Raw genomic sequence first — 13,879 nt, forward strand, 5'->3', positions numbered from 1 at the left:
CTTAGTCCATCTCCCAAACAAAATGAATACATTTATAATTAAAGTTTAAAATTTTAATAATTATACCAAGGTAGAAATTGAAAAATAGCATGTCAACATTAACCACTCTTAAGGACACAAAATATTTCCATAACTCTGTAAGGACAAACCTTTCAGTTTTGTCTCTTTTCAAACGAGTTTAAGATTTTGATTGCAAATAATTTATAGAAACCCTAGTAGGGATATGCTGGGTGCAGATACATGGTGCTGGATTTACTTGAATTCAATTCAAATACAGAATTGATTTTCCTTCCTGGCAGTTTTCTGAAATGTACATTATGGCTTTGTTTAGTTAAACCAGTTATGACACTTGAGCCTCTGAAATGCTAATATACCTGTACCTAGCCTTTGAGTGTGTTGATTTTGCTTCTTTGGTGGAATAAATTTCAATCCCTTTCATGCAGAAAACGAAGATGAGCAGATATTTGTATAATGTATATGTTAATTAAAACATATTGTTCCCTGGGGGCTGGGGAGCAAAGAACGTGTTACTGTGAGAATTTTAAGGCAGACATTCACTCATATCAAATTCAAGAGCAATAGGGCAGGATGGTATATTGCTAGATGCTCAAAAGTGACGTGTTATAATAATACAGTTTAAAAAAAAACAGAAAGTCATGCTTTAAAAGATCAACTTGGATGCCTTAATGTAACAGAAATGTGGTTTCTGTCAAATATTGTGTCACCAAGATGCTATAATCGCTTAACCTGACAAATTTTCTTCACAGCTATGCTCAGCTCATGGTTAATGGATTTATATTACCATAAAGAATTAGCTTTTTCATATGAGCTGAAAATCATCATCACACTGTCACCATTCTGCCCACTAGAAAACCATGGGTTTACAGATTAAGAGACAAAAGCCAGTGTGTCCCAGTTGCTGCTATACTTTCATGCCAGCTCAATACACATAGCAAGCAATGCCTGTCCATAAAGACAATGCATCAGAAATCCTCTGGGTTTCAGGCAGCCATCCCAGAACATGTGCACATCCAGCTTGCTTTTCATCTGGTCATTGGTCCAGTTCCCAAATTTTGAGGAATCTTTGTTTGTTTTTGTTCTAGTGTTGGTACCTGTCCCCCAGATAGCCATCAAGAATTCTGGGTTGGAATTGCCAACAAATTCACTCTTCTTTAGACTAGCATGACCTTGCTGGTACCTCCACAATCTGCACCCAGTAAGTCCATTCCTTGCTTTCAAGAGTGAGATGTCCAATAAGCGTGTGTGTCTTAGAAAGAAAACACAAGGGATGCCACAAAGTATCAAAGTGACCTACAGTTTTATTTACGAGGTAGTGAGTATTTAGCCCATGATTATGGCCAGGGTGCTTTTGGAAATACGTATTGTGGGCTGCATGTTGGCATCAACCAAAAACACTGGCACAGCTGGCAGCCACAGAATGAACACAACACAGAAGTGATATGCCATTTGCCGTGCCCTGTCTCAGCCTTGCCAGTGCTGGTCCTGTCTAAAGGTCATCATACTGAGGAAGTTTCTGAACTTCCTTTGGTGGTTGAAGATAAAGCTGAAGGCTACCAGAAGACCAAGGCGGTTATCTTGCTTCTTAAGAAGCTTAGGGCCTGGAATGATATCAAAAAGGTCTATGCCTCTCAGCAAATGAGAGCTGGCAAAGCAAAATGAGAAGCTATAATTGTATCCAGCACAGGGGGCTCTGCATTATCAAGGACATCAGAAACATTCCTACAATCACTCTGCTTAAAATAAGCAAAGTGAACATGCTGAAACTTGCTCCTGGTGGGCACGCGGGACGTTTCTGCATTTGGACTGAAAGTGCTTTCCACAAACGGATGTGGTGCGCGTGGCACTTGGTGCGAAGCTGCCTCCCTCAAGAATGACTGCAACCTTCCCATGCATAAAATGCTCAATACAGACCTTAGCAGAATCTTGAAAAGCCCGGAGATGCAAAGATCCTTCCAAGAACCACGCAAGAAGATTCATCACAGACTCCTACAGAAGAATCCACTTAAAAACCTGAGAATCATGTTGAAGCTAAACCCATATTCAAAAACCATGCACTGGAACATCGTTCCTCACCAGGCCAAGAATCACAAAGTCCAGGTAGATAAGGCAGCACTAGAAGCCAAATCAGATGAGAAGGGGCTTCCAGGCAAGAAGCCAGTGGTAGTGTAGAAAGAAGACTGTTGGTGTTTAAAAGGTTTGGAGGGAGAGGAAAAAAGCCTGTTGCTACCAAGAAACCACCAGCTGAAAAGCCAGCAGAAAAGAAATCCACAGAAGAAGGCTGCTGCATAAACTTAAATTTATTTATTCCATAAAGGGCAAATCATTTTGGACAGCTCATTTTGATAAAGATCTGATCAAAGAGGCAGTGAGAAACAAAGCAAAAAAAGATGGGAGGAAAAGTTACAAAGATGGTGAAATCAGAAAAAAAAATTATTTACAGATAAAAAGCTGTCTCAGTAGATGATGCAAAGGAATGTACAGACACACTTAAAATTGTAAGTAAGAGAATTTAGTAAGTTAGACAGATAGGAAATCAAAATAGTGATGTCATTGGTTCAAGATGGCAACAGAGAAAGATCCTGAACTCACCTCCTCTCACAGACACACTGGATCTACAGCTACGTATGGAACAATTTCCTCTGAGAAAAACCTAAAAACTAGCTAAACAATGACTACACATCAAGTGAACTACAAAAAAACCCCACATCAAAGTGGGTAGGAGAAGCTGAGACACAATCTTGCCGTAAAGCCCACCCCTGGAGTAATGACCCCCATCAGGAGCTTCTCCCTGTGGAGTGAAGGGTTTGAGCCCCACAATGGGTACCCCAACTTTTAAGACCTGCACCTGAGATATGAGCCTCCAAACATCTAGCTTTGAAAACCACTGGGGGTCATGACCACGAGACCCACAAGGCAATAGCAATCTGAGAAATGGCTTTTAAAGGGCTCCCACACTCGGACTCACTTGCCCCAGGCAAACACCTGATCTTGCCCAGACTTTATATGAAAGAAGCTCATTTGCTACTCTTAAAGCATCAGCCTGAGGGGCAGGCATCTAAATTACCACATACCTAGAAGTCTGCTGGGACCATCTCTGGGGTCAGGGGCCGGTGGGCACCATCCTCACTTACCATCTTTTTTTCTTTTCTAAAACCCTACCTAGGCTTTTCCCCTCACCCCCTGGAGGGTGCCACCTTTATGCTCCCCTCTCCCTCTTCCCCTCTCCAGCCCTAAAACACCACTCTTTTTTTCTTTCCAGCGGCACTATCCTTATGCGCCCCCTCTGCCTCACTCCAGCCAGCAGTTACCATCTGCACACGCTCCCTCTGCCACACGCCAGTGCGCCAGTATCTCTCAGAGGGGAAGTTTTACAGGTGTCTGGGGCTCTGGGTTTCTTCTCTGGCTCTCTGGTTCTCGTGGATGCCACCCTGGGCATGCGCCTTGATCACCTGCCTCTGGAGGTCAGGGGGACAGTCCTGTGGGACTACAACAACCGGAGAGACGGCTCTTGGCAGTTTACCACCCCCAGGGCACTGCACAGAGCACAGAATGAAACACACGCCCAATCTTTCTGAGAAAGAGGCCTATTTGCTTATCCTGGAGCTTTGGTCTGAGGGTCAGGCTTTTGGTTTGGCACACATCTAGGGGCATGCATAGGGGCTATCAGAAAACAGAGGCCAGTAGACACAATCTTTGCACTCTCCCTCTGCCTTACTCCAGCTTGCCAGTATTCCCTAGAAAGGAACTTATACCCTTGTCTGGTGCCCCAAGTTTAGTGGCTGCTACCAGGGGACAGCTCTACATCACCTGGCCCTGGCGGCCAGCGGGGTTGATGCTCACAGGTCCCATAGGACTATAAGCAACCGACAAATAATGCTTAAAGAGCGACCACTCCTAGGGCTCAGCAAAAGGCAATAGACCCAGGAGCTCAATCTTTCTGTGATAGAGGCCTATTAGTTTCTCATCATAGCTTCAGCCTGAGGAGCAGAATTCTAATTAAACACACATCTAAGGGCTGACTATAACGCTTTCCAGAGACCTTGGAGGGTCAGCATTATATTTGTGCTCTCCCTCTGAAGTGCTCTTGAGTGCCAGTGTCTCTCAGAGGGGAGCTCTGACACACATTTGGCACCCCAGTTTCTATGACTGCCACCCAGGGGACACCCCTTGAGCCCCTGGCTCTGGTGGTCAAGTGGCTTGCATTACTGGGTCCCAGGGACTGCAACAACCCCTGCAGGTCTCAGCAGGCTACACCCCCAGGGCACTGAACAGATAGCAGACTGAAACACACCCCAAGCCTTTCTATGAAAGAGGCCTATTTGCTTGTTCTGGAGTTTCAGCCCAAGGGCCAGACTTCAGGTTTGGGCACACATTGAGAGGCCTATGGAGGTGTTCTCAGGGAATGTAGGTCAATGGATGCTATGTTTGCACTCTCCCTCTGCCTTGCTACAGTTCCCCAGTATCACCCAGAAAGGAGTTTATACACCTGCTTGGAGCATGGATTTTTGTAACTGACACCCAGGTGATGACTCCAGATGGCCTGGCTCTGGTGACCAGTAGGTCATACACTTGTGGTCCCACAGGACTATATATATTTGATCATTTTAAAAGCTGCTGCCTTAGGATCTGGCTTGCATCAGCCTGAATCTAGGTGCTGACTGAGATCCTCCCCTGTGGGTAACTGACAGGTCCTGGCAAATAATCAACTACTGGAGGCTATTAGAAATAAAATAGGCTGCTGGGACAATCATAAAGGTTTGAAAGATAACCAAGAGCTAGGGAAGGGTTGAACAATACGGTTAATCTCCTACACAAGGCCACTTCTTCAAGGCTGGGAGATTTGACTGTTTCATCTAATACATAGAAACTAACACAAAGAGTCAAGTAAAATGAAGAAACAAAGGAAATGTTCCAAACAAAACAACAAGATAAAACTCAGAAAGAAACAAAACAAAAGAAAAAAATGTAATGAGACACAGATAAGTAATTTACCTGATAAAGAGTTAAAAGTAATGGTCATAAAGATGCTCACTGAACTCAGGAGAAGAATAGATAAATATGGTGAGAAGTTCAACAAAGAGACAGAAAATATAAGAAAGTCAAATAGAAGTCACAGAGCTGATGAATATAATTACCGAACTAAAATTACACCAAAGGGGTTCAACAACAGACTAGATGAAGCAGAAGAATCAGTGAACTTGAAGACGTGGCATTTGAACTCATCCAATCAGAGCAGAAAAAATAAAAAAGATTAAAAATAAAAGTAAAGATAGCTTAAGAGACAAATGAGAAAATATCAAGCAGGCTAACGTTCACATTATAGGGATCCCAAAAGGAGAGAGGGAGGGAGGGAGGGAGGGAGAGGTGGGGGGAGAGAGAGAGAAGGAGCGAGAGAGAGAGAACTGCAAAGGTCCATTTTTATGTTGATTTTTTCAAAAATACTATAGTACTCCACAATCCATGGTTGAATTCACAGATGTGGAACCATCTATACAAGGGGCTGACTATAAAGTTATGTGCAAATTTCTGATTTCATGGGATGTCAACACCACTAACCCCTGCATTGTTCAAGGATCAACTGTATAACATTTGCCAGTATTTATTCACCCAGCACAGGAGCACCTAAGCAAAATTTACCAAACCTAAAGAGAGAAACAGACAGCAATACAATAATAGTAAAGGACTTTAATGTGCCACTTACATCAATGGCTAGATCATCCAAACAGAAAATCAATAAGGAAACATTGTCCTTAAATAACAGGTTAGACCAGATGGACTTGACGTATACAGAACATTCCATCAAAAGCACATTCTTTTCAAGTGCACATGGAACATTCTCCAGGATAGATCATATATTAGGCCACAAGAGAAGTCTTAATGAATTTAAGAAGACTGAAATCATATAAAACATCTGTTCCAACCACAATGGCATGAAACTAGATATCAATTACAAGAAGCAAACTGAAAAAATTCACAAATTGTGAAGATTAAACAACATGCTACTAAACAACCAATGGGTCAAAGTAGAAATCAAAAGACAAATAAAAGGGGCTTCCCTGGTGGCGCAGTGGTTGAGAATCTGCCTGCTAATGCAGGGGACACGGGTTCGAGCCCTGGTCTGGGAAGATCCCACATGCCACGGAGCAGCTGGGCCCGTGAGCCACAATTGCTGAGCCTGCGCGTCTGGAGCCTGTGCCCCGCAACGGGAGGGGCCGCGATGGAGAAAGGCCCGCGCACCGCGATGAAGAGCGGTCCCCGCACCGCGATGAAGAGTGGCCCCCGCTTGCCGCAACTGGAGAAAGCCCTCGCATGAACCGAAGACCCAATACAGACAAAAATAAATAAATTAATTAATTAAAAAGAAAATCCTTAAAAAAAAAAAAAAAAAAGACAAATAAAAAAAAATACCTTGAGAGAAATGATAATGGAAATACAACATACCAAAACAGGGAATGCAAAAGCAGTTCTAAGAGGGAAGTTTATAGGAAAACATGCTTACAACAGTAAACATGAAAAACCTCAAATAATCAACCTAACATGACACCTCAGGGAAACAGAAGAACAAAGACCAAAGTTTGTAGAAGAAAGAAAATAATAAAGATCAGAGCAGAAATAAATAAAGTTGAGATTAAAAAAATAGAAAAGATCAATGAAACTAAGAGCTGGTTCTTTGAAAAGATAAGCAAAATCAACAAAGCTTTGTCCAGACTCACGAAGAAAAAAAGAGGGCCCAAATAAATAAAATCAGAAATGAAACAGATGTTATCACCGATGCCACAGAAATATAAAGGATAAGAGACTACTATGAACAATTATATGTCAATAAATTCAACCATCTAGAAGAAATGGATCAGTTTCTAGAAACATATACAACCCACCAAGACTGATTCATGAAGAAATAGAAAATTTGAACAGACTGATTACTAGTAAGGAGATTAAATCAGTAAACAAATACCTCCCAACAAAGAAAAGTCCACGACAAGATGGCTTCACTGGTGAATCTTACCAAGCATTCAAAGAATTAATACCACCCCTTCTCAAAGTCTCCAAAAAATTAGAAGAGAAGGGAACACTTCCTAACTCATTTTACAAGGCCAGCATTACCCTCATATCAAATCAGATAAGGAATTCAAAAGAAAAAAAATTACCATCCAATATCCCTGATTAACATAGATACAAAAATCCTCAACAAAATATTAGCAACCCAAATTCACAGTATGATCAAGTGGGATTTATTCCAGAGATGCAAGGATGATTCAACATCTACAAAATCAATAAATGTGATGCACCACATTAGCAAAATGAAGGATAAAAAAATTATATCATCATCTCAATAGAGGGAGGGAAAGCATTTGTCAAAATTCAATATCCATTTATGACAAAAACTCTCAACAAACTGGGTATTGAGGGAACATAACTCAACATAATAAAGGCCATATATAACAAAGACTACAGCTAGCATCATTTCATTATCAGCAGTGAAAAGCTGAAAGCTTTTCCTTTAAGATCAGGAACAAGACAAGGATGCCCACTCTCATCAGTTTTATTCAACATAATATTGGAAGTTCTATCCAAAATAATTAGACAAGAAAAAGAAATAAAAGTCATCCAAATTGAAAAGAGAAGTAAAACTTCCATTATTTGCAGATGACATATTATATATAAAAAACCCTAAAGTCTCCACCAAAATAACTGTTAGAACAAAATAATTCAGTAAAGTTACAGGACACAAAATCAATACACAAAAATTAGCTGCATTTCAATACACTAACAAGGAATAATCAGAAAGACAAATTAGGAAAACAATCCCATTTACAACTGCATCAAAAAGAATAAAATACCTAGGAATAGCTAGTGGGAAGCAGCCACATAGCACAGGGAGATCAGCTCAGTGCTTTGTGACCACCTAGAGGGGTGGAATAGGGAGGGTGGGAGGGAGACGCAAGAGGGAGGGGATATGGGGATATATGTATATGTATAGCTGATTCACTTTGTTATACAGCAGAAACTAACACAACATTGTAAAGCAATTATACTCCAATAAAGATGTTAAAAAAATTATAGCCATACATATGTCTCACAAATCAATCGAAAAAAAAAAAAACAACCTAGGAATAAATTGAATTAAGGAGGTAAAAGACCTGTACACTGAAATCTATAAAACATTAATGAAAGAAATTGAAGAAGACACAAGCAAGTGGAAAGATATTCTGTGCTCATAGATGGGAAAAATTAGTATTGTTAAATTGCCCATACTACTCAAAGCAATCTACAGATTCAACGCAATTCCTATCAAAATTCCAATGGCATTTCTCACAGAAACAGAACAATCTCAAAATTTGTATGGAACCAAAAAAGACCCTAAAAACCAAAGCAATCTTGATAAAGAAGAACAAAGCTGGAGGCATCATGCTCCCTGATTTCAAACTATATTACAAAGTTATAGTAATCACAACAGTATGATATTGGCATAAAAACATACACATAGATCAATGGGACCAGAAGTAAACCCATGCATATATCGCAAATTAATTTATGACAAAGGAGCCAAGAATATACAATGCGGAAAGTCTCTTCAATAAGTGGGTTGGGAAAACCAGATAGCTACATGCAAAATGATGAAACTGGATCCCTATCTCACACCTTACACAAAAATCAACTCAAAATGGATTAAAGACTTGAATGTAGCCATGGAACTCTAAAACCATGAAGCTCCTAGAAGAAAATATAGGTGGTATGCTCCTTGACATTGGTCTTGCTGATGATTTTTTTGGATCTCTCATCAAACAAAAGAAATAGAAGCAAAAATAAACAAGGGGACCACATCAAACTAAAAAGCTTCTGAACAACAAAGGAAGCCATAAACAAAGTGTAAAGACAACCTACCAAATGGGACAAAATATTTGCAAATCATATAACTGATAATGAGCTAACATCCAAATACATAAAGAACAGATATAACTGAATAACAAACAAAAAACAAAATCCAATTAAAAATTAGGCAGGGAGGAGTTTCAAATGGCGGAAGAGTAAGACGCGGAGATCACCTTCCTCCCCACAGATACATCAGAAATACATCTACAGGTGGAAATGCTCCTATAGAACACCTACTGAATGCTGGCAGAAGACCTCAAACCTCCCAAAAGGCAAGAAACTCCCCACGTACCTGGGTAGGGCAAAAGAAAAAAGAAAAAACAGAGACAAAGAATAGGGAAGGGACCTGCACCAGTGGGAGGGAGCTGTGAAGGAGGAAAGGTTTCCACACACTAGGAAGCCCCTTCGCGGGCGGAGACAGTTAGTGGCGGAGGGGGGACCTTTGGAGCCATGGAGGAGAGTGCAGCAACAGGGGTGTGGAGGGCAAGGAGGAGAGATTTCCCGCACAGAGGATCGGTGCCGACCAGAACTCACCAGCCCGAGAGGCTTGTCTGCTCACCTGCCGGGGCGGGCGGGGGCTGGGAGCTGAGGCTCAGGCTTCGGTCAGATTGCAGGGAAAGGACTGGGGTTGGCGTTATGAACACAGCCTGAAGGGGGGGGCTAGTGCGCCACGGCTAGCCGGGAGGGTGTCTGGGAAAAAGTCTGGAGCTGCCTAAGAGGCAAGAGATGTTTTCCTCCCTCTTTGTTTCCAGGTGCGCGAGGAGAGGGGATTCAGAGTGCCACTTAAAGGAGCTCCAGAGACGGGCGCAAGTCGCGGCTATCAGCACGGACCCCATAGACGGGCATGAGATGCTAAGGCTGCTGCTGTCACCACCAAGAAGCCTGTGTGCAAGCACAGGTCACTCTCCACACCTCCCCTCCCGGGAGCCTATGCAGCCCACCACTGCCAGGGTCCTGTGATCCAGGGACAACTTCCTTGGGAGAACACACGGCGCGCCTCAGGCTGGTGCAACGTCATGCCAGCCTCTGCTGCCGCAGGCTTGCCCCGCATCCGTACCCCTTCCTCCCCCCGGCCTGAGTGAGCCAGAGCCCCCGAAGCAGCTGCCCCTTTAACCCCATCCTGTCTGAGTGAAGAACAAACACCCTCAGGCAACCTACACACAGAGGTGAGTCCAAATAAAAAGCTGAACCCTGGGGGCTCTGCGAACAAAGAAGAGAAAGGGAAATTTCTCCCAGCAGCCTCAGGAGCAGCGGATGAAATCTCCACAGTCAACTTTATGTACCCTGCATCTGTGGAATACCTGAATAACAACGAATCATCCCAAATTGAGGAGGTGGACTTTGGGAGCAACATATATTATTTTTTCCCCTTTTTCTCTTTTTGGGAGTGTGTATGTGTATGCTTCTGTGTGTGATTTTGTCTGTATAGCTTTGCTTTCACCATTTGTCCTAGGGGTCTGTCCATCTGGTTTTTTTTTGGGGTTTTTTTTTTTTTACTTAAAAATTTTTTTTCTTAATAATTATTTTTTATTTTAATAACTTTATTTTACTCTATTTTATTATATTTTATTTTATCCGATGTCTTTCTTTCTTTCTATTTTTTCTCCCTTTTATTCTGAGCCGTGTGGATGAAAGGCTCTTGGTGCTGCAGCCAGGAGTCAGTGCTGTGCCTCTGAGGTGGGAGAGCCAACTTCAGGACACTGGTCCACAAGAGACCACCCAGCTCCACGTAATACCAAACGGCGAAAATCTCCCAGAGATCTCCATCTCAACACCAAGACCCAGCTTCACTCAACGACCAGCAAGCTACAGTGCTGGACAGCCTATGCCAAACAACTAGCTAGACAGGAACACAACCCCATCCATTAGCAGAGAGGCTGCCTAAAATCATAATAAGGCCACAGACACCCCAAAACACACCACCAGACGTGGACCTGCTCACCAGAAAGACAAGATCCAGCCTCATCCACCAGAACACAGGCACTAGTCCTCTTCACCAGGAAAACTACACAACCCACTGAACCAACCATAGCCACTGGGGACAGACACCAAAAAAAACGGGAACTACAAACCTGCAGCCTGTGAAAAGGAGACCCCAAACACAGTAAGTTAAGCAAAATGAGAAGACAGAAAAACACACACACAGCAGATGAAGGAGCAAGGTAAAAACCCACCAGACCTAATAAATGAAGAGGAAATAGGCAGTCTACCTGAAAAAGAATTCAGAATGATAGTAAAGATGATCCAAAATCTTGGAAATAGAATAGACAAAATACAAGAAACGTTTAACAAGGACCTAGAAGAACTAAAGAGCAAACAAACAATGATGAAAAACACAACAAATGAAATTAAAAATTCTCTAGAAAGGATCAATATCAGAATAACTGAGGCAGAAGAACGGATAAGTGACCTGGAAGATAAAAGAGTGGAAATAACTACTGCAGAGCAGAATAAAGAAAAAAAGAATTAAAAGAACTGAGAACAGTCTCAGAGACCTCTGGGACAACATTAAATGCACCAACATTCGAATTATAGGGGTCCCAGAAGAAGAAGAGAAAAAGAAAGGGACTGAGAAAATATTTGAAGAGATAATAGTTGAAAACTTCCCTAATATGGGAAAGGAAATAGTTAATCAAGTCCAGGAAGCACAGAGAATACCATACAGGATAAATCCAAGTAGAAACACGCCAAGACACATATTAATCAAACTATCAAAAACTAAATACAAAGAAAACATATGAAAAGCAGCAAGGGGAAAACAACAAATAACACACAAGGGAATCCCCATAAGGTTAACAGCTGATCTTTCAGCAGAAACTCTGCAAGCCAGAAGGGAGTGGCAGGACATATTTAAAGTGATGAGGGAGAAAAACCAACAACCAAGATTACTCTACTCAGCAAGGATCTCATTCAGATTTGATGGAGAAATGAAAAACTTTACAGACAATCAAAAGCTGAGAGAGTTCAGCACCACCAAACCAGCTTTACAACAAATGCTAAAGGAACTTCTCTAGGCAGGAAACACAAGAGAAGGAAAAGACCTACAATAACAAACCCAAAACAATTAAGAAAATGGGAATAGGAACATACATATCGATAATTACCTTAAATGTAAATGGATTAAATGCTCCCACCAAAAGACATAGACTCGCTGAATGGATACAAAAACAAGACCCATATATATGCTGTCTACAAGAGACTCACTTCAGACCTAAGGACACATACAGACTGAAAGTGAAGGGATGGAAAAAGATATTCCATGCAAATGGAAATCAAAAGAAAGATGGAGTAGGAATTCTCATATCAGAAAAAATAGACTTTAAAATAAAGACTATTATACGAGACAAAGAAGGACACTACATAATGATCAAGGGACCAATCCAAGAAGAAGATATAACAATTGTAAATATTTATGCACCCAACATAGGAGCACCTCAATACATAAAGCAAATACTAACAGCCATAAAAGGGGAAATCGACAGTAACACAATCATAGTAGGGGACGTTAACACCCCAGTTTCACCAATGGACAGATTATCCAAAATGAAAATAAATAAGGAAACACAAGCTTTAAATGATACATTAAACAAGATGGACTTAATTGATATTTATAGGACATTCTATCCAAAAACAACAGAATACACATTCTTCTCAAGTGCTCATGGAACATTCTCCAGGATAGATAATATCTTGGGTCACAAATCAAGCCTTGGTAAATTTAAGAAAATTGAAATCGTATCAAGTATCTTTTCCGACCACAATGCCATGAGACTAGATATCAATTACAGGAAAAGATCTGTAAATAATACAAACACATGGAGGCTACACAATACACTACTTAATAACCAAGTGATCACTGAAGAAATCAAAGAGGAAATAAAAAAATACCTAGAAACAAATGACAATGGAGACACGACGACCCAAAACCTATGGGATGCAGCAAAAGCAGTTCTAAGAGGGAATTTTATAGCAATACAATCCTACCTTAAGAAACAGGAAACATCTCAAATAAACAACCTAACCTTGCACCTAAAGCAATTAGAGAAAGAAGAACAAAAAAACCCCAAAGTTAGCATTAGGAAAGAAATCATAAAGATCAGATCAGAAATAAATGAAAAAGAAATGAAGGAAACAATAGCAAAGATCAATAAAACTAAAAGCTGGTTCTTTGAGAAGATAAACAAAATTGATAAACCATTAGCCAGACTCATCAAGAAAAAAAAGGGAGAAGACTCAAATCAATAGAATTAGAAATGAAAAAGGAGAAGTAACAACTGACACTGCAGAAATACAAAGGATCATTAGAGATTACTACAAGGAACTCTATGCCAATAAAATGGACAACCTGGAAGAAATGGACAAATTCTTAGAAATGCACAACCTGCCAAGACTGAACCAGGAAGAAATGGAAAATATGAACAGACCAATCACAGGCACTGAAATTGAAACTGTGATTAAAATTCTTCCTTTAAACAAAAGCCCAGGACCAGATGGATTCACAGGCGAATTCTATCAAACATTTAGAGAAGAGCTAACACCTATCCTTCTCAAACTCTTCCAAAATATAGCAGAGGGAGGAACACTCCCCAACTCATTCTACGAGACCACCATCATCCTGATACCAAAACCAGACAAAGATGTCACAAAGAAAGAAAACTACAGGCCAATATCACTGATGAACATAGATGCAAAAATCCTCAACAAAATATTAGCAAACCGAATCCAACAGCACATTAAAAGGATCATACACCATGATCAAGTGGGGTTTATTCCAGGAATGCAAGGATTCTTCAATATACACAAATCAATCAATGTGATACACCATATTAACAAATTGAAAAATAAAAACCATATGATCATCTCAATAGATGCAGAAAAAGCTTTCAACAAAATTCAACACACATTTATGATAAAAACCCTGCAGAAAGTAGGCATAGAGGGAACTTTCCTCAACATAATAAAGGCCATATATGACAAACCCACA

The 13,879-nt window shown here is 40.9% G+C and overlaps 1 pseudogene; it reads left to right on the top strand.

The window, feature by feature from the left end:
* Positions 1-1,354: 1,354 nt before the first annotated feature.
* Positions 1,355-2,333, top strand: LOC103000938 (60S ribosomal protein L4-like; annotated as a pseudogene).
* Positions 2,334-13,879: the final 11,546 nt, after the last annotated feature.

Source organism: Balaenoptera acutorostrata, chromosome 8 (genome assembly GCF_949987535.1).
Source record: "Balaenoptera acutorostrata chromosome 8, mBalAcu1.1, whole genome shotgun sequence".
Taxonomy (NCBI): Eukaryota; Metazoa; Chordata; class Mammalia; order Artiodactyla; family Balaenopteridae; genus Balaenoptera; species Balaenoptera acutorostrata.